The 21,225-nt window shown below is 46.1% G+C and overlaps 1 long non-coding RNA gene across 1 annotated transcript in view; it reads left to right on the forward strand.

The window, feature by feature from the left end:
- The first annotated feature begins 1,184 nt into the window (after positions 1–1,184).
- The window catches only part of LOC118170270, a 29,620-nt gene continuing 9,579 nt past the window's right edge, over positions 1,185–21,225 (forward strand). The window contains exons 1-4 of the long non-coding RNA XR_004752613.1: positions 1,185–1,307; positions 3,111–3,355; positions 4,775–4,973; positions 12,506–12,696. This is a non-coding gene — a long non-coding RNA (uncharacterized LOC118170270). The remainder of the gene's footprint in view (positions 1,308–3,110; positions 3,356–4,774; positions 4,974–12,505; positions 12,697–21,225) is intronic.

The following is a 21,225-nucleotide window of genomic DNA, read 5'->3' on the forward strand; positions in this document are numbered from 1 at the left end:
CAAATATTTTCAAAGAATGAAAATGCACGTATGCAGATACAAACACGTGATCGTGGACATTCAGAAAGTGAAGTGCCTCTCAGAGGAATACTGATGTGTTTAGATGTTATTTTGGTTTTAGAGAAGCAAGGCAAATTGGGCATTTTTTCCCCTCTCAAGTCGCTAAATGTCCCTGCTTAGAAAGTGCAGAGGCAAGCTCTCAGATAAAGCAGAACAGAAAGGAAGCGGGGGGAACCCAAAATGTCTTTCAAATGCCTTCATGTCAATCAGACAGTTAATTATCCTTCTCTCATTTTCTGGTGGGAATAACTTCTTTGCTACCTTTTTGTGTCTTTTTTCTTGTCTGCATGACCCCTTGCAGACAGTGCTTGTTGTCCTTGCTAGAAGAGCACAGATCGCTCGTTGCAGCAGGAAGCACGTGGACGAGGTGGAGCTCTTTGCCTCAGCCTGTGGATGCATGGCCCGAGGCTCTCTGTTTTGGCAGGGGGGGGCCAGGAACCATGGTACGACAAGGACTGACAGCCTGGCTGGAAGTAACTCACGACAGAGGTTTCCAATTAGCCAGTGAGAGAGACAAAGGGGAATCACATCTTGATGTCTTCACCAGTTGTTCATCACGAGTGCCCACTCTTCCTCTGCTGCTCCTCCTCGTGTTTGTTTCTTAGCACCCCATTGCAAGTACCATGCTGCGTGCCATGCCTGTGCCCCTGGGGAGGATCATTACTGCCCGCAACACGTGGGCAATCTGGAAATTACATTACCAGACAAATGTTCCCCCAAACCGAGCAAAGCGATTCACCTATCGACTGCTTTAGGCTGCAGCAGGAAGCTCGCAAATTGTCACCAATGAATTTTAATGTGAAATATTTATAAATTCTTTTATATCTTTAATATTCTGTGGAGATGTGGCTGATGCTGCAGTTCTTAAAATTGCACTGAAACGTGATATGTGGCATACACAATGGTCCAGAATATTTCACTGTGTCTCTCCGAGTCACTGCCAGCATGCTGGGGATGTTTTCAAGGTAAGTCTGTATGGGAAAAGCACTGCTGGCTCGGTGGTGCAAGTGTCAATGCCAAGCCTTGTGACATTGGATCACAGCTCTCATTGCTTCCAAATGTCCTGTTTCTGCTTTGTTCCATTGCCAGTGATGCCCCTGTGAAGAGAAATCAAGCCTGTGGCTCCTTCTTGGGCCAGATGGCCACTCAGACCTGAAGGTCAGGCTCTGATCTCAGTGCCACCAAGGCTGGATCCACCGTGGTGTCACGTCACCCTTTGTCTTGCTCGAGTCCCTCAGCTGATGCAGGTAGGTGACAGAGAGCCCCAGGTTTGGCTAAATGATCAATGAGGCCTTTGTGGGTTGCTGCAAAGCTTTAAATCCCTCTGTGGGTCTTGCAGTGAATAAAACCCTGGCAGGAATTAGCCCCAAATGAGTAATAGCAGCTGGCTCAGACAAAGGAGTCGGCAGCACTCGGACTCGCAGAGAAACAGCAGCAGGTTTCTGGTCCAGAAAAAAAAAAAAAAAAAAAAAAAAAAAGGAAAGTGAACCACAGGGCTCTGAGTAACAGGCTGGCAGAGAAAATATATCCCCAACAGCAAATGATTTAAACAGGCGCACTGATTTTGCTGCTCTCCTGTGTCAGCGTCATCTATCTGTTGCTTTAGTTATTTATTTATAAGGAAGGGGTTTGCAGGATAGCAGCCAAGTTGTAGAAGCTCCTGAAGCCCAGGGGATTGATTTTTATACTGCAATGGTTGCTCCCGGCAGTGGGTCCCCCCAGTTGGATCAGACTTCAGCCAGCAAGCTCCTGAGTAGTGTAAGCAGGATCTGACCTCAGGTTAGCTGGGCTGCAGCATCTCGCTCTGGGATTATGGCTTGGTTCCCAGTATCTGCCCCAAATTTCAGATTTAAGTGGAGGTAAGAGAAGTTCTGAGCCCTTATGTTGGTGGACAGATGCCCCTGCTCGAGGCTGTCCCTACCCAGGTGACTTTGGCGCAGTCACAGCTTTGTGCAGTGGCTCCCCAGGTTTGGGTGGAAGATGCTGGGCAGTGCTTTCCAAACTTTTCCAGAGTTTTCAGATCCTGTTCTGCACTCACATGGCTCTATGGCAGAATCACCCTATCTGGTCCTCTTCCAGCCATCCCCAAGCTGGCTGTAACAAACCAGCTTCACATGTTGCTACCAGTTAACACAGCAGCCCTGGAACTGCTAGAATGAGGTTTAACCTTAATTTACCCTTTATTTGTTAAAGTTTTACCTCTCACTGTAGTCAGAGTACAAAGCCCTGAGTACAACACCTCCAATAAATCCTGTTTAAGATAGGCACCTCTTCCCAGCCCAGCTCTGGCTGTAAGAGAAACAGGTGATGATGAAGCCTTGTGTTTGTTCAGCCCTGTTTGGAATTTACAGCACCATGTAAATGATTTATTGCAGCTGTAAATAATTGATGCCTCTGGAAATGGATTCCTGTCAACAATACATTCAGACCCAGGCCTTCATTTCAGCCTCATGGTGGCAATATGCATTTAATGGGGAAATTGGCCTGGTTGCTTTAGGTTCTTATTTATGCCTTGAGATGTAGTGCGGATAGAGCTGGTGGTGGTTCTGTCTGCTGTAAAAGGCAAGCTGTGGGGTGGGTGAACAGAGCCTGGGATGTCCCGTGGGTCATGGCCTGCTTTGTGGTGGCCTGACACAACTGCTGTGTGGGCTTCTGGCTGTTCTGTGAACCTGAAAAGTGGAGTCTTCCCCGGAAAGAGCAACCCCAGAAAGTCCTGACGGATGGGGGTGCACATAATCAGGGGAAATCCTTAAAGAAAATCTTTGCCTCTCTTCTTATTTCCACTCAGCCTGCCTAAGCTTGAGGTAGAAACTCCTTTACTTGCATTTCCCCTAAAAACTTCTAGTTTTGAGACTGTTTCATATTTGTCTTTTGTTTTGGTCATCTCGTGTTAAGGACGTTGGAGAAACATCTACTGTGTAGACCACGGCATGTCAGTGAGAGCTTCTGGACAGGAGTCTTTGTCGTGCAGGCCCAGAACTGTTGCCTTGTTACTAGATTTGGTTCCTATCTGCTTCTTGTGGTGCCAGCAACTTCTCGTCTGTTGACAGGCACTGGATGCTTCCTGCCAGTGTGCACCCAGGACCCTTGAGGACTGTGGAGGAGCTGGCTGTTCCCCTCTAGGGCAGCCACAGTCACTCCCACCAAGGAAGACATCAGCGTGGAAAATACAGGGATGTTGAACTCCTTAAGGAGTGGGCATTCATCTGCCAACTCCCCACCACCATGCGAACTGACCGCAGAGGAGGAATTCAAGGAAGGAAAGGTTCGTGGCCAGGAAGCACTGATGTGCTGGGTAAGTTTGGGTTTTGGTACTTACATTGCCAGCCACATTGAGCTGTGGTCTCAGCTGTGGCAGTAAGTGTAGTTCTGTGAAGTGAAACACACTGCTTATGTATTTTGGAAGCTAGTATAAAAAGCTTGTACGGATGTATAAATAAACGTAATATAAAAATAATTCAACTTATCCTCTGGAGTCAATAATCCCAAATAGCCAGAGGTTAGGCGTTTCACCTAGTGCCTGATTCCTATTTGCAATCATCTCATTAAATGCCTGGTTCTGCGGTGACTGCAACACATTATCTCCAAGGGGATTAGCACACTGAATACAGAGCAACTGAGGCCTTGCGATCATTCTATCACAAATATCAATGGAAGGAAGGAAAAACTTATTTTTTTTTTTTAAATAAGTTGCTTCAAGGGAAGGAATTGCCTTCCAAAAATAGAAGCCAACACTTTCAGAAGACACTTGCGATTTTAAGATGTCACTGTTTGATACATAAATTGGTACATCTTAAGGGCCGCAGATTTTAGAGAAGTGATGCCAGTTTTCACTGTGCTATTTACTGAGTTGCATGTAGGGACCAGCAAACAGTGCAGAGGGAATGTAAACTTCAAATTCTCTGATCCAAGGGCCCAGTTGGGAAGGGATGAAGTCTTCCCTGAGTGTGCCCCTGGAACGTGCCCTTGGACAAGCTGGCCTGGCCTTCTGAGATAGCACAATACCTTTTCTGGAGTTGTCTGAAACAAGGCAGAACAGACTTGATGCTCCAGATGGCTTTTTTGCTTTCTTCTTATCCACTCCAGAAGAGAGGATTTTTTTTTTTTTTTTAACTTCATTTTGCTTGCGGCTCAAAGCAAAGCCACCTTTGAGCCCAAAGCACGAATAGATCAGGTGAGATTGATCTGCTGGAGACTATTCTCCAAACACTTAGCCCTCCTTTTCCTTTGGGTAATTTTCTGGCTGACCAAGATCAAGTTTTCATTATTTTCTGTCATATGCATCATGCTGGTGGGTTTGTCTTTATTACAAGTCTTTCTTCTTGACCTCTAGGAACACTAAGGCACAGCAAAATGCTGCTAAAGTCTCTGCTAATCATATCATGCCTACAGCACAAGCTGAAAATCCCTCCAAATGCTAGCAAGAAGAGTCAAAGGGAATTCAGTACATTACCCCAATCCTAGCTGCAAAACAAGCAGGGTAAGCAATGCCTCAATAATTCAAGCATAAACAAAGCCGGACATTTGATGGCATTGTCACCCATGCAGCCTGCTTCTGACAGCTCACAGCCTTGCTGTTGTGTTTTGCTGTTTGCTGTGGTGTTTTTTTTTTTGTTTGTTTGTTTTTATTTCCAGAGATAGCTATGTAATTGTAAGCCTGTGGTTCCCCTGGGTGTTAGGTGCTCACACGTGTGTTCCTTGCTCCTATCTGCAGTGAGAAGACAGTCATGCCAGTCTCAGCAGACAGCTCCATGCAAGTATGGGGTGAACATGAAGCAAATCCATGAACGAAGCTTCCCCGAGTGGTGCTGGTAGTTCAGTGACTGCAGCTTGGAGCCACCGTGCTGCTGATAGCTTGGTGACAGTTTCACAGGCTGTCAGTGACCGTTGTGCCTGAGCGGGCCAGCTGAAGGGTAATGGGATTTAATTGCTCTTTGGAGCAGAGGAGAGAGGGATTTTTCTTTCTTTCTTCCTTTTTTTTTTTTTTTTTTTTTTTTTTAAGTTTTGGCTCTGTGGGATGCATTTAAAAGACTCTTAATGAGGTGAGGTTGGAAGGGGAGAGGGAGTGGAAATGGAGATAGGCCTTTGTGGAGTGGGATGGAGAAGCTTCAGAAAGCAAAGAGAATTTCTTCGATGCATTTGTAAGTGGCTTTGTGGACTGCAGGACTGGTGTTCAGCTGATGCAATTGGACCTGGAGAGTGGAGCAAGGCGGGTTTGTCCTGCTGAGAATCTGCCCCTCTTCTCTCTGCATGCCCCCTCCTTTTCACTCCCCGTGGCTCCCGGGAACCAGGCTTTCACCATGGGCACTGCATCAAGGCTGCAGGGGCCCTGCTGCCTTTGGGCTCCTGACTGGTTTGACATCTGGGGGACTCCGTGGGCCTGTTTTACACAGGTCCCACAGACCGTCTGTGCAAACCAAAGAAACCACATGGTAATTTAATTTGACTCCATGTCATGTGGTTTGGGTCTGTGTGCAGGCAGGAAACGCTGAGGGCATTGGCAAGGCAGCGCAGAAGTGAATCCGACCCAGCGGTAGCACGGAGCCCCTGTCTATGCGGAGTCTGGCACCAGCACAAGCTTTCAGCCTGCCCCTTAAAATTTCAAATCGAGGAAATAAAAAGAGATGTCTTGGCTCCTTTCTCCCCCAGCAAGCATGCTGGCAATGCAGAAAGGTCAGTAAGGGTTTTCCCTTCCCTTCGTCTTTCCTGTTCTTTTTGTTTGGCACAAGCAGCCCTGGCAAATTCAGTTTATTTTTTCATTTTTCATTCTTGGTGTTGCAGTTGAAGCACTAACTACTGCCATGGGAAACGAGCAGTGGTAGAAGCCTGTGAGGACCTGGGGCCACTGACAGATTGTGCAAGTCAGGAGAGTAAAGGAGCAACACTTTACATATTTAAAGGTACCACAAAACACACAGCTTGGGATGAAAACATCCACAGAGGTTTCTCATTGGAGAAATGTTCATCTTTGTGATGAATATTCTTGCTTCTGTGTTTTTCAAAACCCTTGCAATTTCCCTTTTTTAAGAGTGGGGTTAAAAGAAATTCATTATCGGTGTTTTAATATTTCTTCTAAAAGCACCTTTTGAAATGCAGGGCTGCATTTAGCTTTACCCCCTGGCTTCTAGGTAATGGTTGTATTGTGTTTTGTTTTGTGCTTGTAAAAAAAAAAAATCTACCAAATTAATCTCTCATGTTTCCATCTAGGCAGGAGATAACGAACTTGTATGATGGTCTTTTATGGTGTCTGTTAAATACTATTTTTGAAGCAAACTGTGCTAATGACACGGGTAATTAAACCTCACGCATCAGGATATAAGATGACTGGTGGCAGGCTCTGGATGGCTTTATTCCCACTGTCCCTGGGCCAGCGTGGCTATGCACGGATGCCTGGAGCCAGTGTATGGAGAAATGTCATCTTCCTCTGGAGCAGTGAGCTTTAGAAGAAAGTCTAGGGTTAACAGGGGCTAAGACATACCCCTGATCTGTCCCCATGTGCCAGATGCCATGACTTTTGGTTTCCTGAAAAGTCAGTCTGGGTCCTGGCAAGGGGATGCTCCTGCCTGGAGCAATTCCTGCACGCTTTACTGCCACGAAGCATCTTTGGCAGGGCCTTGAAATTAAAGGGTGGCTCTTTCCATGTGAATATTAAAGTCATCAGCTCTATTAGTCTATAGTAGCTGAAACAGTCTCCTTGGCCAGAATTAATGTTCACAGCCATACAGGCAGTGACAGGCACCAGGAGCATCCCTGCGCAGGTCAGGGATCAGTTGGCCCTTTGCTATCAAGAGCAGAGGGATGACAGTAATGAGAACTGGTGGAAAAATCTCACCCTGGATCTTCTGTTTTCTAGCTTCTTTGTCTGTAAAAAAGTGGAGCTCACTTTTTTTTTTTTTTTTTTTTTTTTTTTTTTTTTTTTACTGCCTAGTAAATAGACCAGATTAATTCCCATCCCACAAAAGACAGAGCTTCAGCTTAAGAGAAGAGCAAGCAGATCATGAGCTGCTAGAGATGGGATACATGACTTGTTGGGGAAAGTGATAATATTTCTTCCTTGACCATTTGCACACTTTCCTCCTACCCCCAGCCTTCCTCCCCCCAGATAGTTAAGACTGTTTAAGGGCAATTTGTGTCACCCATGTATGTCATTGACCCATGCTTGCTAGCACTGTGGGGCATCTATATATAACACATGCATGGGGCATATATATACAAGCTTATTTTACGCAATTCAGACTAACACCAGTCTGGCTGGGGGTATCTGTATCAAGTGGGCACTAACGATAGCATCATTTAATTGTCTGGAGCAAAGAGAAAAGCAATGAAAAAAGCAACCCAAGGGAAAAGATAAACTGTAGATAAGTTTGTATTTTCTATTCTGAACAGTAGATCAGAGACCTTCTGTAACAACTACATCAGCATTTATTGTGTCTCTGATCCAAAAGCAGTCTGATAAATTCTAGCTAATTTCCAGACTTGCTTTAGAATGAAGCAGCAATCTCTTCTGAACCTCTTTTATATGCTCATTTTTATTGTAAAGCTGTAAAGTAATTTCTTTTAAATTATTTTTATGATTTGCCTTCTAATGTCCTCCATCATTATGCCTTTGCCCATCGCATTAACTGCCACCCCGGGCTGCCACCCTGCAGCGTACTCTTCTATACTGAAAGGCAGCACCAGGCAGTGCCTCGGGAGTCACAGGGCTGATGGAAGCTGTCACCCCTGCACTACAGAAGGTGTGTAACCCTGATCCCCTCATTCTCTGCAGGGCTGGATGGCAGGCTTTCCCTGGCAAGGCCGTTCTGGCTTTATCTTTGAAGATACTGGCTGGAGTGGGAATTAGGCATGTAGATACCTTGAGGCGTAATGTTCTTTCCTTTGTAATTGAGTCCTGCCCCAGCTGAAGCTGCTAGACACTGTCCTCGTAAGAACTCAATAATATTTTCCAATAAAAATAGCTGTGGTTTTATCTTGTCATTATTTTATTACAAGTACTTGCAGCAAGCATTTTTAGACCATATTCTGCTTTTTTTGCAAGAATTTATTATTAATGTTGGGTATTAACTCTTGCTATGTATTCCCTTAAAATACTTTGCTTTTCGTAGTTATATCCCCTACACCTTTAAACTGCCACCGTGCTTTCAGTCAACAAATCTAACCAAACCCTGCCTGCTGGTTGTGAGTCTTGTGCATCCGCCCCTGCTTCAGGAGCCAAGGGGGTTTGAGAGCTGTAGTGTGAGGCAAACCCAAAGCCCCAGAGGCATGGATGGGTGCAAACTTGCATCCTACCTGAGAATGAGGTGGTAGGATCAGCTCTTCCTTGTCCTGCCAGGCAGAAAGATGGGATGTAGAAAGGAAAGACTTACCGAGTATGGAAGCCAGGGACAGACATGAGCCTCCTCTGAAACGAACCAGTGGGTTGTGGCCTTCTTTCTAAGCCCCAAACCTGCAAACTGAACATTGGCAATGCTGTGTTAACCACCTCTGAAGGGCTGAAGTCTAAAAACCCAGTCCTCCCACTCCCACACAGTCTCTGAATACTTTTACAGGAGATTCTTCAGTACTGGGGGGGAAAAAAGGAAAAAAAGAAGGAGCCCTTTCAAGGACTTTGTTAATGGCCCAGGGACTGAGCTATGCCCCAGGAGACAGAGCTGTCGTTTTTACACAAGAGCTGCAAAGGCTTCTGGAAAAGCACATGTACCCAAGAATAAATTCATTATGGCTTTATTATGCTCTGTGCTCATATGCTGAAAGGTAAGGACAGAGTTGTACTAGTTGTGATTTCTTATCCCTTGTCTCCCCTTCCTCTCACCTGTTTTTCCACATTGTAATCTGGAGTTCCTGGTGCCCACCAGCCTGGTGAACTTTAGAAAGTAGAAAAAGTGATCCTGTGTCAAACAGAAAAAATCACCTTCCCCCCAGTGGGAACTGCTGAGGATCTCCTGTCAGAGTGTATGTTCAGTGAAGAAATAGCCCCCGTGGTTTTGTAATATTTTGCTGGGAGAAGGGGGAACCACCCCAATGACACATCTCTAAAGATATGCAGCCTAATTAACTCCACGTCTTTCATGCCATCTGCTGAGCTGCAAAGGCACTGAAGCATTTTTAATCCCCCCCTCATGTTGCTTTGCAGAGTCATGGAGCCCCTTTGAACCGGGTGCTCTCTGGTGCTGGGGGCTGGCAGTATGATAGCACAAGCATCCACCTTATGGCTGCAAGCCTGGGGAGAGGTGTGTGATAGTTTTCTTCAGCTGTGTAAGTAAGAGATAAGTTATATATAAGAAAATCAGAGTGCTGGATGTTGTGAAGGATCATCCTTCGCATGTGGAGGTGGTGTCACTTTGTGATGAGTAGAAGCTTCCTCAGTTCTCACCAACAAAGAGCAGACGTTCACATCTCAATCTCGTTATAAACCATCTCTGATCGGATCAGAGGCCTGTGGCCAAGTGTCTCAGAGACGCAGTATATAATTAGAAAACACTTTTCTTCCCTTTATTGTGCTGGCTAATCAGTATAGCAAAAGGAGAAGCAGTTTGAAATGCTTTAGGCTGTTTTGTCATCATCAGTGGTGGCTATAAGATACCTACTAGGAAAAAAAAATGGATTAGGGGGACACTAAAAAGCCACGTGGTAGAGCAGGGGAGGGTTTCTCTTTTGAAGCATGGTAGTTTGGCCCCAGTGCCACGTCCCTAGGCTCAGGAGGATAAGGCTTAGAGACTTGCTATTTATCGTTGTGTGTCTCATGAGCATTTTTAAGTAGAATTAGTGCTGTCTGCTTCCAACGATGGGTCTTGGTTGCGTGGAGCTATGTGTGGGATGGGAGCTCCAGTTTTGGGGATGCAGTCTTATTTCCAGCTGAAGTTTAGGAAGCAGAGTGTGTTTCCTGAAGCTGTTACTTCCATAGATAATGACCAGGTCTCACCCAACTGAAACCTCCTCGTGCCTCAGCAACTGCCTTCCCTTCCTGGGAAATGATGAATTGAGTAATCTGTGTTGCTGTGCTGCTGGCTGCGAGGTCGTAAATCGCACGCGTGCGCTCCCAGAAATATGAGATCCCACACTGGTTTTTAAAGAACTGCCGCAACAGTAACGCTGATAAAATCTGCCTCTCGCGGGGAGCGCGCGCTGAGCCAGTCTGTGCTCAGACAGGCCCATGCATCAGCGGGTGACGAGCACACGCGTCCGACGGCAGACGCTTCCCTTTAAGGGCTGCTGAGCCGAGTGAAATATCTCTCCCCGAGACATTCTGCGGTAGGTTGGCGTGTTACTGTACGTGAACTATCGCCAAGGCGGTTGCAGGCAAACAGGAGCCATTTAGAAATGAAATGGGAATGAAACAAATCATCGAAACAAAGGCTTTCCAATTCAAAAGGATGCCTTCGTCTCTCGGCCCTGAGCGTCACCGCGGATCGAGTCGGTAGCTGCTGCCTTGTCCATCTTCTTGCTTGGCTTGGCACCAGTCGAGACCCGAGGTCAGAAATTCACATCAGCAAAGCCGTAGACGTAGCAGTGCAAGAGCAGCAAGCTCATTTTTATCACCCTCAGCAGCGACTTAGTGGGAAGTCGGCAATGTCTGCCTGGCAAGGCAGAGGCCCAGCCTCTGAACGGGTGCCTCGTGCTGACTGCTGGGCTTCTCTGGCAGAAAAAGTGAGCCTTGCTGCCTCCCACTTGTCCTCCAGGGGCCATGCTGTCCACTCATAACAGCTCAGTGATGAGGGGTGGGGGCATTTCAGTGACTTCCAAAGGTGTGTTATTTTTGTTTCATTGTTCTGGTTGGAGAAAACCCTGCAAGATGTTGTTCTGGTATAACTGGGGGGACTGGGAAGGGTTTGCCATGTCATCCTAGTGCCAGAAAGAGGACTAAATACTGACTCGAGCCCAAATGGAAAACACAAGGAGTGCTTAGCCCTGTAAGCCTCTCTCCAGGGATGGGCAGCTGCCTGTGTGCTGCCTTGCAGTAGCCCATTTCTGATGGAAGTGCTCTCTATCTGAAATGAGCTCCTCTTCCAGAGTCACCCATTTGGGTTTTTTGTTCACGGCTCCATCCGATTTTGTCGATGTGCTTGGTCTCCTAGATGCTAAATGCCCTGTGCCTGCGGTCTAGCCAGGGCAGATTCCTGTTCCAGAGGGAAGCGAAAGGCAGCAGTAACCCAAAAGTGGGGATGCCATTTCACTCTTGTTGGGCTGACAGAACTGTATTTGAGAGCTACTCACCTAGAAGAGAGCCCATTTCCATGTTGGAGGCTTGCAGGAGCGCTGACCTGGGCTCTGCTTCTGCTGGAGATGGTGTTGTGGGCTGGCAGCTGTAACGGGGCACACCTGGCAGCAGGGGGAAAGGTCCCCTCCTGGCACTCATTTCTGAAGAAAGGCTTTTCAGAAATGGAAAAATAAAGCAGCAGCAATGAGAATTGGCCCCAGCCTAGCTCAGTCACCACAAAGCTCTTTGTAGCTGGGATGCAGCTTAGGGATGAGAATGGGACCTGGACTAACAGGGAAAGGAAGGTGACACCGTATTCTGGAGGCTGCACGGTGTTGTTGCTTGGGCTGGAGGCTTGGCCTCACCTCATTTCTTCTGGGAATCATGTGATTTTGAACAAGGCCTCCCAGAGGTTGGCTGTCACCACCCAAGCATGGCTGGAGTCCTGCTCTGTCAGTCCCCTGAGGAGAAGCCCAGGCAGCCTCTTAAATGCTGATTTGGCAATACAGTCCGGAGGGGGACTGAAGGAGCCCAACAAACCCCTTGCCTGCAGTAGCAGCGCAGGGCGGAGCCTGGCAGCAGCCTGTGCCTGCTCTCAAACCACCACCGCCCCATCTGACGGCTGGAGAAGCCGCCGTAGCACTGCTAGAGGGAAAAGTGACAAAGCCCCCATCGAAATGTGGCTTTTTCGAGCTCTCTGAATGACAGAAAACACCTGACATCTTGCGCTGGGGAAGGCTGCCTCACTCTTTCAGCATTCTGACAGGGGCATTAAAATGTATTTATAACAGCTGGGGATGGCTTGCCCTGAGGAGTGAACTTAATTCTTAGTCTGCCAGGCACTCCATTGTGAGTGACAGTGATTTGTCCCCTGTGTGTTCATTCTCCTCCTTGCCCTCTTGCGTTCCCCTCGCGTTTTATGAAGCCGTATTTGACAGTCTAATTTCATATAACTAATAACATTATGTAGTGAAATGAGCTTGAATGTCCGTTTCTCTGTTCAGCACTGAACTACTTGATGAACACTGGTTTTCCCACCTCTCCTGTAGAGTCATTGCCATTGTTAAGTTTTCTGATCTCCCCTTAAAACAAATATTTGGATGAAAAAAGCACTTCGACTTCTTTCTTCCGCGCGACTGAACCAGGGATGTGCCTCACACAGCTGAGAGAGGCGTGAGCTTTGGTGACAAGCTGCAACAAGTAACTAAACGCAAAGCAAACCTAAAATTGGTTATTTTAATTTTTCAGGTAGAAATCTTGACAGTACATCACAACCCTAGTAGATCTCGACATGTGAACAGAATAAATGCAGAAATCCACTGAAAGCAGAGAGGGGGCTGATGCTGGCTTTGACAGGCAGCAGGCTGTGCCTCTGCAGCTTCTGGTCGTTCCTGGTCACCCCATCCTGCAGCCACAGAGATCTGGAGTGTTTTACCCAGGTGAGAGTGACCTTTCTTTACTTGGATGTGTGGTGTTACAGCCCCTGGGGAGCACAGGAACAGCTGCGGCAATGCAGAGCTTCAGGTTGGTGTGGGATGCCTGAGACAACTGACACTTCTGGTTGCCTAATTTAGAGGGATTTTCTTAATAAGACTCACCAGGAGGTTTGTTGCTGAGGATATATATTCCACACAGGCTCTAACTGCAGAGAAATGAGTAATGGTTTTTGTAACGGCTTTTTAAAAAGATTTTGCTCTTGGCCACCAAAATACCTTGGGGCAGTCCATTCCACTGACTGAGTCTATGGGGAGAAATTTTCTTTCAGTAGCTCATCTTAATATAGCAGGGAGATGAATCTCCTTCGTATAGTATGGAAAAGGTGCTAGCAGGAGCATATGTGTCATCTTCAACTTCTTTATCCTGCTCTTGATGCTCTAAACCTCAATCATTCCCTTATCGTCCTCTTTAGAAATCCCATCTGCATCCACAGTCCCTGCAAGGAAGTTTCAAATGCAGGTCACTTCTGAGGAATCAGAACTTGCCAGACCCATTTTGAAGCTAATGCTTTTAAAATCCACCCCTTCCCCCCCTTTTTTTGAATCCCCGAATCTTTACTTTTCTCATCACATTGCACCTATGAATAATTTGTTTTGATCAAATCTTCCTTCAAATTCTTTTTAGCTAGGTGCAACAAAGCTATTTGAGTGAAAAATGCCTTTTTTACAATGTAACCTTGGCCCCTGGCCTCATGGTTTCCCAGCCTGGCTTAGACATGGTTTCTGAATGTTAGCATGGATTTTCCTGACAAAATACAGAGAGGAAGCACAGCTCAAAGTTGGCAGCCTCACAGCCCTCTTCCATTCAACAGAGCAGGGCAAATGACTCTGCTTATTACCTGTTTTGCAGGATATCGTGGCACATCCTTCAGAAGTGGGTGAAAGATATCTTTTTCTACTCATTGCCTGTACCTTGCCATGAGAACACAAAGGGCTGTGGCTGGTAACTGTGCAGCGTGCCTTGCTCAGCTGTCCCATCTCAGCATGTGCAGGCACACTTGGATATCCACACTTGTATATACGAGGTGGGTTAGCCCTACGCTTTGTGCAACATGTGATAAAGAGAATTAAAAGCATGGAGGAGGGGATAGATGGGAGCACCCCAGCTGCAAAGCCGTTTGCCCTCTGCCTTGGCCTTTGCTCCTTGTCCATGTGGGCTGAGACTCAGAGAGAAGTGGTGGTCCCATCTGATGTCTTCAGCCACCCCTGCTCTCTGGCTTGTTTATAACCACAAAGGGTGTGAAATGAATATGGGATATAGCTGCAGGCACCAGCACTGGTTTCTCCTGAGCCACTGGATGTTTCCTGCTCATTGAGCGATTGGTGGGGATGGGAATGATAGCTCCTCAGTGGAATTTGGGCATGATCTGCCTGTATGTTGTCCATCCTCTGCAATGCAATAAAATGGCTTTAGCTGAGAAAGAAGATCCCATTTGCTAGGCATGCTCTAAACAAGTACCTGCTCCTGCACCTGGAGATTTACAAGTAGCCCAGGGACAGAAGGGGGAAAAACTACCCCAGCTTATGGTGAGGAAGCAGAATCCTAGCAAGAACAAATGTTATTTTTAATAATAAATATAGCCATGTGGAGTAATTATAAAGATGGCAAGTGCTAGACTGTGAAGAGGTTACTTTCTGATGTTTCCACTGACATCAGTTCTTTTGGCTGGCCTCAAAATCACAGTTTATATGGCCTAAATTAGCAGAATTGAGCTGCAAAACTGAGAAAAGCTGCAGATTTTTTTTTCCCATTCTAGCATTCTCTGTAAAGTTGGCTCAATGGTTTTTTCCTCTCACATTCATTAATATACAACCTAAATGCTTAATTTAGAAACAGACACAGTCCTTGATCACCGTCCTGTTTACATTTCGACATTGCACTCAGAGCAAAGGGACCCCTCTTGTACTTCTTCTCCCTCCTCCCCTCTCCAAGCTTTGTCACCCTCCTTCGGGATCTCTTTTCAAAAGATCAAGAGTAGAGAAAAGGCTTCAGATGCCATAAATATTGCAGGAACCAGTGTTCATCAGAGAACGGCCTCCTTCAAGATCAATATGTCTTCCTGAGGGGGCATTCAGTCCTTCAAAGTAAACAAGCTGGGAACATTAATTCAAATGCTTTTATACTAAATACATATACATGAATTAGCCTGTGTGGCTGTGATAAATAAGTGTTATATAAGTGAGGTACAAAGCAAACCACACGTGCGAAAAAAAGCAGACTCTGCAAATTCACTAGGCAAAGCCAATTTCTACTGTAGATCCGATGACCGAGATAATTTTGTTAAGGGGCTAAAGAGAAGTTCTCTTAACCCTTGTGAATAGATTGATCTGGGCTATCAGAATCTTTTCCTGAGAGGAGGAAAGCCATTATGCTGACGTGGAAGTCAGGATATTTGGCAAAATGTGCAGAATCTGCATTTTGCAGTCTGTCATTGTCTGTGTTTGGCAATGTGGTTGTTTCTTGGAGTGAGGATGGAGATGGGGTTATCTCAAGGAGGGAAGGAAGAGCCTATGTGTCTTTATTTCTTTCTGTGCCACAAATGGAAGACTGGCTCAGACTGAAGTCAGGATTTTTGAGCAGGTTTTTAGGCTGCCAGTCCTCCTGTGTGACTGCCCTGTGATCAGAACAGGAGACAGGAGCCTGGCATAAAGACTTGGCTTGAAGTGGAGTTGGGCTGTATCTTTTGATCCTTTCATGAATGTAATAGCAACTTCCCTCCTCCTGGGGTCACAAAATCCCAGGACAAACAAACCTCATTGGAGAAGGCTTCCATGGAAATTCAGGAAAATCAGAATGATCCTGAATGGACTTCTTGGGCCTGTTTGTGTTCAGGGTGGTGCATGTCCCTCAGTGAAACCCTGGTCTCCGGCAGCTCTGGAGGAGGTAAGTGTTCTTAGGCTCTGTGTAATTAACCCTAGATAATTGTTTCAAGAAAGTGCCTCCCTTCTAAAGTATTGCGGGGAGAAAACAAAGAGAAATGTTTTGGTAGGGACAATAGGTCAGTCAGAAAAAAAAATGTTATTAATTATGACACATTAAAAAACCAAACATTTTAGACATGAATCTAAATGAGTATGGGAATTAGCAGGAAAATAGCCTTGTGGCCATTACTTCAGATCAGGCACAGCTGTTTATTAACAAAACCTCACTTCATGTGTTAGAAAACATGCTGGCTGGTGGCTACAGCATTGGGCAAGAGGGGTATTTGTTGTTGTTGTTGCTGTTTTTTTTTTTTTTTTTTTTTTTTTTTTTTTTTTTTTTTACTGCTGTAGTCTGAGCCTGTTTTGGCACCCCTAGATTTACTTAATGAGCCACTAACATGGGAGTTTCAATTCATCTTAACTCTACCTTTAAACTAATAGGCTGAAATCTCCAAGAAGCTTTCTTCTGGTGTTTCCAGTTTGGGGCTGTAACTCTCTGAAAGGACGCCTAAGTGGATGAGGAGCTGCTAGCCAGGAGAGTCAGTTTTCATGTGGACATTCTGGTCCAGACATGCAACAGATACAATTCAAAGGAATTTCATACAGGAGGGATAGAGAAACAAGCGGTAAATCCAGCAGGTCTGGTAAAGCTGCTGTGAGTTATTCTTTGGCCTTGGGCAGCTCCACAATATAGATGTGCGTTTCGTTCATGGCCTTCCATCTCACAGATCCATCTGCGCTGCCTGCTGCGATGGGGATAATAAAGGCTCCTCAGACATTTCCCAGGGTCTGTGATACAAAAAGGCAAACACTCCTTCTCTCCATCAGCCTCGTTCGACACCAGTTTGTTGGAACTGGTCTGTTTGTTTAGGACTGTGTCCACTCCCTGCTTCTGAAAATGTCTGACAGTAGTGTTTCTCTGAAGACTGTAGGAACAGCCGCGTGTGCAGAATATGTGGAGGAGTATCAATTCAGACTAAAATCGGTATAATTACATATATTTCAATCAAGAACTCAGAAAATATTTGCAGTGTTGTAAAGAAGTGGGAGGGCATATTTGACTAGCTTTTGGACTTACTGAATGGACAGTATAATGGACATAGAGAGTATTTTACACTCTCTATGTGCATCTCTGGGAGATTGCTTGCTGAATTTACATCGTTCTCCTGCAAATAAACCTTGAGACAAATTAAAATAAAGTAAAAGCATCCAAACAACCTGGAAGGGAGGTGTCTACTGTACAACTTACTGTGCAGGATAAGCATACATGTCTCGCCAAGCAGTGCACCATCATTTGTTCTTTTGTTAACTCTAGCACTTATTCTGTAATCACTGTTTTACTTTAATGAAAGCCCTTGATAGCTGCAATTCTTCCTTCCCAAATCAAATTTTGATCCAAAGCCTCCTGCAGTCAATGCAAAAACTCTTGCTGACTTCAAGGGTTTTGAGTCAGACCATAGTGAGTTTTCTAGACAGAGAAAAGCAGTTACAGCTTCTCCATCCCACTCTTCTCCCATTATTTCTCTTGGCTTTCATGGTGATGAGCCTGCAGGTGCTTTTCTGATGTGATTTTTTTTTTTTATTTTCAGTGGATGAATTCCCTGTGCTCCATCCAAGGACAAAGAAACATGACATGTCCGTATGGTCAGTGCTGGCATGGAAAGCCAACTCTACCTGAGCGATGGGCTAATAAAATGCAAGCCACCTGCCTGGAAGCTGTGAAACAGGTTAGGCTGGGTTTGTGCCCAAGTGATTTAATTTGCTGCTAAAAATCTGTTTCTCAGGTTTAGCAGAGCAATGGGTTACTGGTACCAGTCCAGCAGGGAGCACATCAGGCTGCTGAAGGCAAAACGAGGCTTTGGAGAGCCTGAAAGCTTGATGACAACAGGCCAGATCACCACCTGGATTAGCTCTGCACAAAGCTACCCTCAAAAGTTAGTTTTGTCTTTTCAGTTTGGGATTTTCAGTCTATAGAGAGCTGAGCTCACCCAGTCCTCTGAGGCTATGTAAGCCAGGGCATTGCTTGGCAAATGGGACAGAGGAAATAAAAATGCAGCAAAGGGTTTCCTGGAACTTCACATTCTTTTGTAGTTCTGGTTTCTTCAGTTGGCTCCTGCTACGTCAGCGCTGTGACTACCGGTGTGGGAGACACAAGCAGGCAGGCTGCAATTTCAAAGGTTAGCTGCAGAAAGAGGTGCTGGTGTATGGACAAGCAGAAGCCAACACTAAAAAAGGTCAGCTATTTAAATGGCCTGATTTAAATAAGGCACACGTCAGGCTGTACTGCCCCCAGAGGAGATTCCTTGTGTGGGTTTATGAACTCTGGGAAAGGGGCCAAGTTAGCCCTAATTATATTTTGTTTAATCAGCTCTTTAAATAGCGAACTGTTTTCTTGGCTCTCTTCCCCCAGCGAGATCACATCTTTATACTCTTGACCTTTTTATTTTATGCAAGAGGCTCTCTTGTTGGTTTGGACCATATTTCTGAATCCAGACAAGTCAGCTGCACTTAGCTTGCTCTTATATCACCTTTCTTCTTGGAGGAGAGAAAGCCCAAGGTTATTTATTTCCCATGTTCTCACTATTCAAAAATACAGAATTTCATTTTTTTCCCATTTTCACTATGTAAACTCAGGAAGGCCCTCTGGATTAAAGGGCAGTATGTCTAAAGTTGTAAGATAAGTAGATTTCCAAACAATACCAGGAACATCTCCTATCTTTTGCTTTGAGCATTATTTGGAGAAAACCACAGCTCAGCTATGTTCAAATTAAGTATTACGCCTCCCTTCCAAAGCTTCATCCAGCTGTGAAGAAATGACAGAAGAGCAAAGGAATGAACTCTCTGAGACGTCCATGCAGTGTGCTTCATGGGAGTGTTCTCCATCATGAATACCGAGTTCCACCCAAATTCGGCAGGGTCTAGAGATATACTGGTTGAAGAATGGAAGACAGAAGTGACGTTCTTGCCTTTTCCACTCCCTGGTTTGGAAAGAAGTCAGACCTGGGCCCTGTGTAACTTTCTTTCCAAAGAGCTTAATAGTGCAGGTTTTATTCTGGAACCCACCCACTGGTGGATACAGATCTTCATGTTATATCTTCATGTTACATCTTCACGTTTGGAAGGTGGAGACAGTCCTATCACTGTTGTTGTAATCTCCTTCAGAGTATTTCTAAGCATTTCATTTACTTCTTAAGAGCTTGGAACACGATAACAATCGTGGATTTAACAAGAACAAGGAACTACAGAACAGCAGCCAGGTGGATTTTAATATGGTCTTTCAATTTATCTTATAGCTGGACTCTTGCTTAGCAATTGGAAGTGTTAGCAACGGCCTTTTAGATCTTTTGTCCTTGGCTGGGAGCAGTTCGTCTGGCTTTCCCTCTCTAAAAGACACATCCTTACAACAATTTAGTCCTCAAACCACCCAAAGAGATCTTTGCTATCTTACCTCTGTTATGATGTACTTCTGGTTACAGAAATTTTGAAAGTAGAGATGTCAGAAAAAGCCAACAGCTACCATCGATGCTGTGGAAACATGTCCAGCCAAACTCGGTGCCCTCTCTCTGCTGCCCTCTCTGCATTGCATGGTGTCGGGGAGGTCAGGCTGGTCTCTGGGAAGGCCACCACTCAGAGCGCTGTTCTCTCTGTGAGCTCCACGCCGGACTCAGCAGCTCACGTGCATTAAATCCTCCCCTCCGCAGTGCTGTAGGATGCTGAGTGGGGCGGTTTAGCCTCTGCTCTGGCAGCAGGGTGGGATCCTGCTTGCTCAGAAAGGGAGGCCACGGCTTGCTTGTGCACCAAAGCGATGCATGGCCTGAGAAGTAAGCAGGCTTTTGAGGAGGAATGAGCATCGCCATTTTAAGGTCAGGACACTGAGGTGCTCGTGGTACAAGTGCTGCTTTCTCAGCTAAGAGATCTAGGGTCTGCCATACAGAACAGCCAGTGAGACACCTGGGAGCAGAGGAGCCATACATGCCTGGCGCTTGGCCAAAAGGCCCTGATTTCCCCCTGTGCTTCCAAGGGGGAGCAGAAAGCTGAGAAGAGCAGCAGTGGCCTCCGAAGGCAGTCACTGCCACTGCCTTTCTTCTCCTTTCTCCCTGCCCTTCCTCTCGTGCTGATGTGCACCTTTGGGAGGCATCTCAGGGAAAGGCAGCATTATTTCCATAGGATTGGTAAATGCAGCTTTCCTAAGGGAGATGTCTGTAATTCTTCAGTACCAGGTGCCCCCGTCCCCTTGCCTGCACACATCCCATTTGCACTCTGCTCCTGAGGGGACAGACGGGCTGAATGGAAGGGACAAAGCAGCACCAATCTGTACTTCAGCAAGAACAGTGGAAAACAAAACCAGCCTGCACTGAAGGGGTCTCCAGGCAGGGGAGGAAAGTATTAGTAAAAACCATCAGCTTTGGAAAACAGCAGAGCTCCCCCTGCACTGCACATTCCTTTCCCTGTGTCTCCGTGTCCCAGAGGAAAGCGGCTCCACGAGGCTGAACCTGACTGCACCAGACCGTCCTCTCTCTCCTCAGCAAGGCAGGGCAGGCTCCAGGATTAGTTATGCATCTGACTGTGCCTCTAATAAACTAAATGTAATTAAAAAGTAGAGCAGGGCCATTGCATTTTAACAGCTTGGAGCTTTCCCTGTGGAAGGATCAGCAAACAGTGAAGGAATATGAAGATTCAGCTCCCTGGCACCTGCTGGGCAGCCTCTGTCAAGATTAACAGCATCTCGCCAGGTTATTAGAGTGAACATGAATACTTTGGAGGCTCTGTGGGTAGTTATGGTATCACGTTTTATTATCTTCCACTGAAATGAAATTACTTATTGTAATTGCTTGTCAGTCACAGGCCAACAAATCTGACAAAGGGAAGCTTTTGTGAGCGGGGAGCAGGAGACAGAAGGGAGAAGGTGGACTGAGCCAAATTCTGCTCTCATTTTTTTTTTTTTGTGGAAAGTGGGGAGAAAATATAACCAGGGAGGGAGGGAAAGGGGGTCTGTTCTGTTCCTTTCTTTACATAGTGAGCTGAGACGATTCTGACCAAATGACCTAAATCGAGCAAGCATCTGTGGGAGCTGGGAAGGGAAAGAGCAAGCTAACCCTGGGCTGTGCGTTAGGTTGGGTGGGAGCGGCTGCTTTGTGGGGAGTTCATCAGCCACAGCAGCCCAGCAGAGTTTCTTGATAACATCAAATGTTGTGTCTCTTGGAGGCACTGCTGCGGTTCGATGCTGGGGGAACACCAGGCAGCAGGAGGTGTACGCCTCGCACGTTGCAGAAATCCGAGTCAGACAAGAAAATGATCCGTTTGGATTTGCTTTTGGATGGCTCAGTCCATCCAATTAGACTTAAAGGAGGGAGCAGCAACTGGGAGCAAAGGTATTGGAGGCAAAGGGGAGAGCCAGGGAGCGCTGCAGCTATTTGGGAGTGAAGATTGCTGCTCCAGCAGATCCATGCGCTCCTTTGAAAATAGCTCAGGGAGCCAAGACTGCAGGAGCCCAATAATCACGCATTATCTGTTATGGTGCAAGGGAGAGATGCGATCATTTTAGCTGCA

This window comes from Oxyura jamaicensis, chromosome 7 (assembly GCF_011077185.1).
Source record: "Oxyura jamaicensis isolate SHBP4307 breed ruddy duck chromosome 7, BPBGC_Ojam_1.0, whole genome shotgun sequence".
Classification (NCBI taxonomy): domain Eukaryota; kingdom Metazoa; phylum Chordata; class Aves; order Anseriformes; family Anatidae; genus Oxyura; species Oxyura jamaicensis.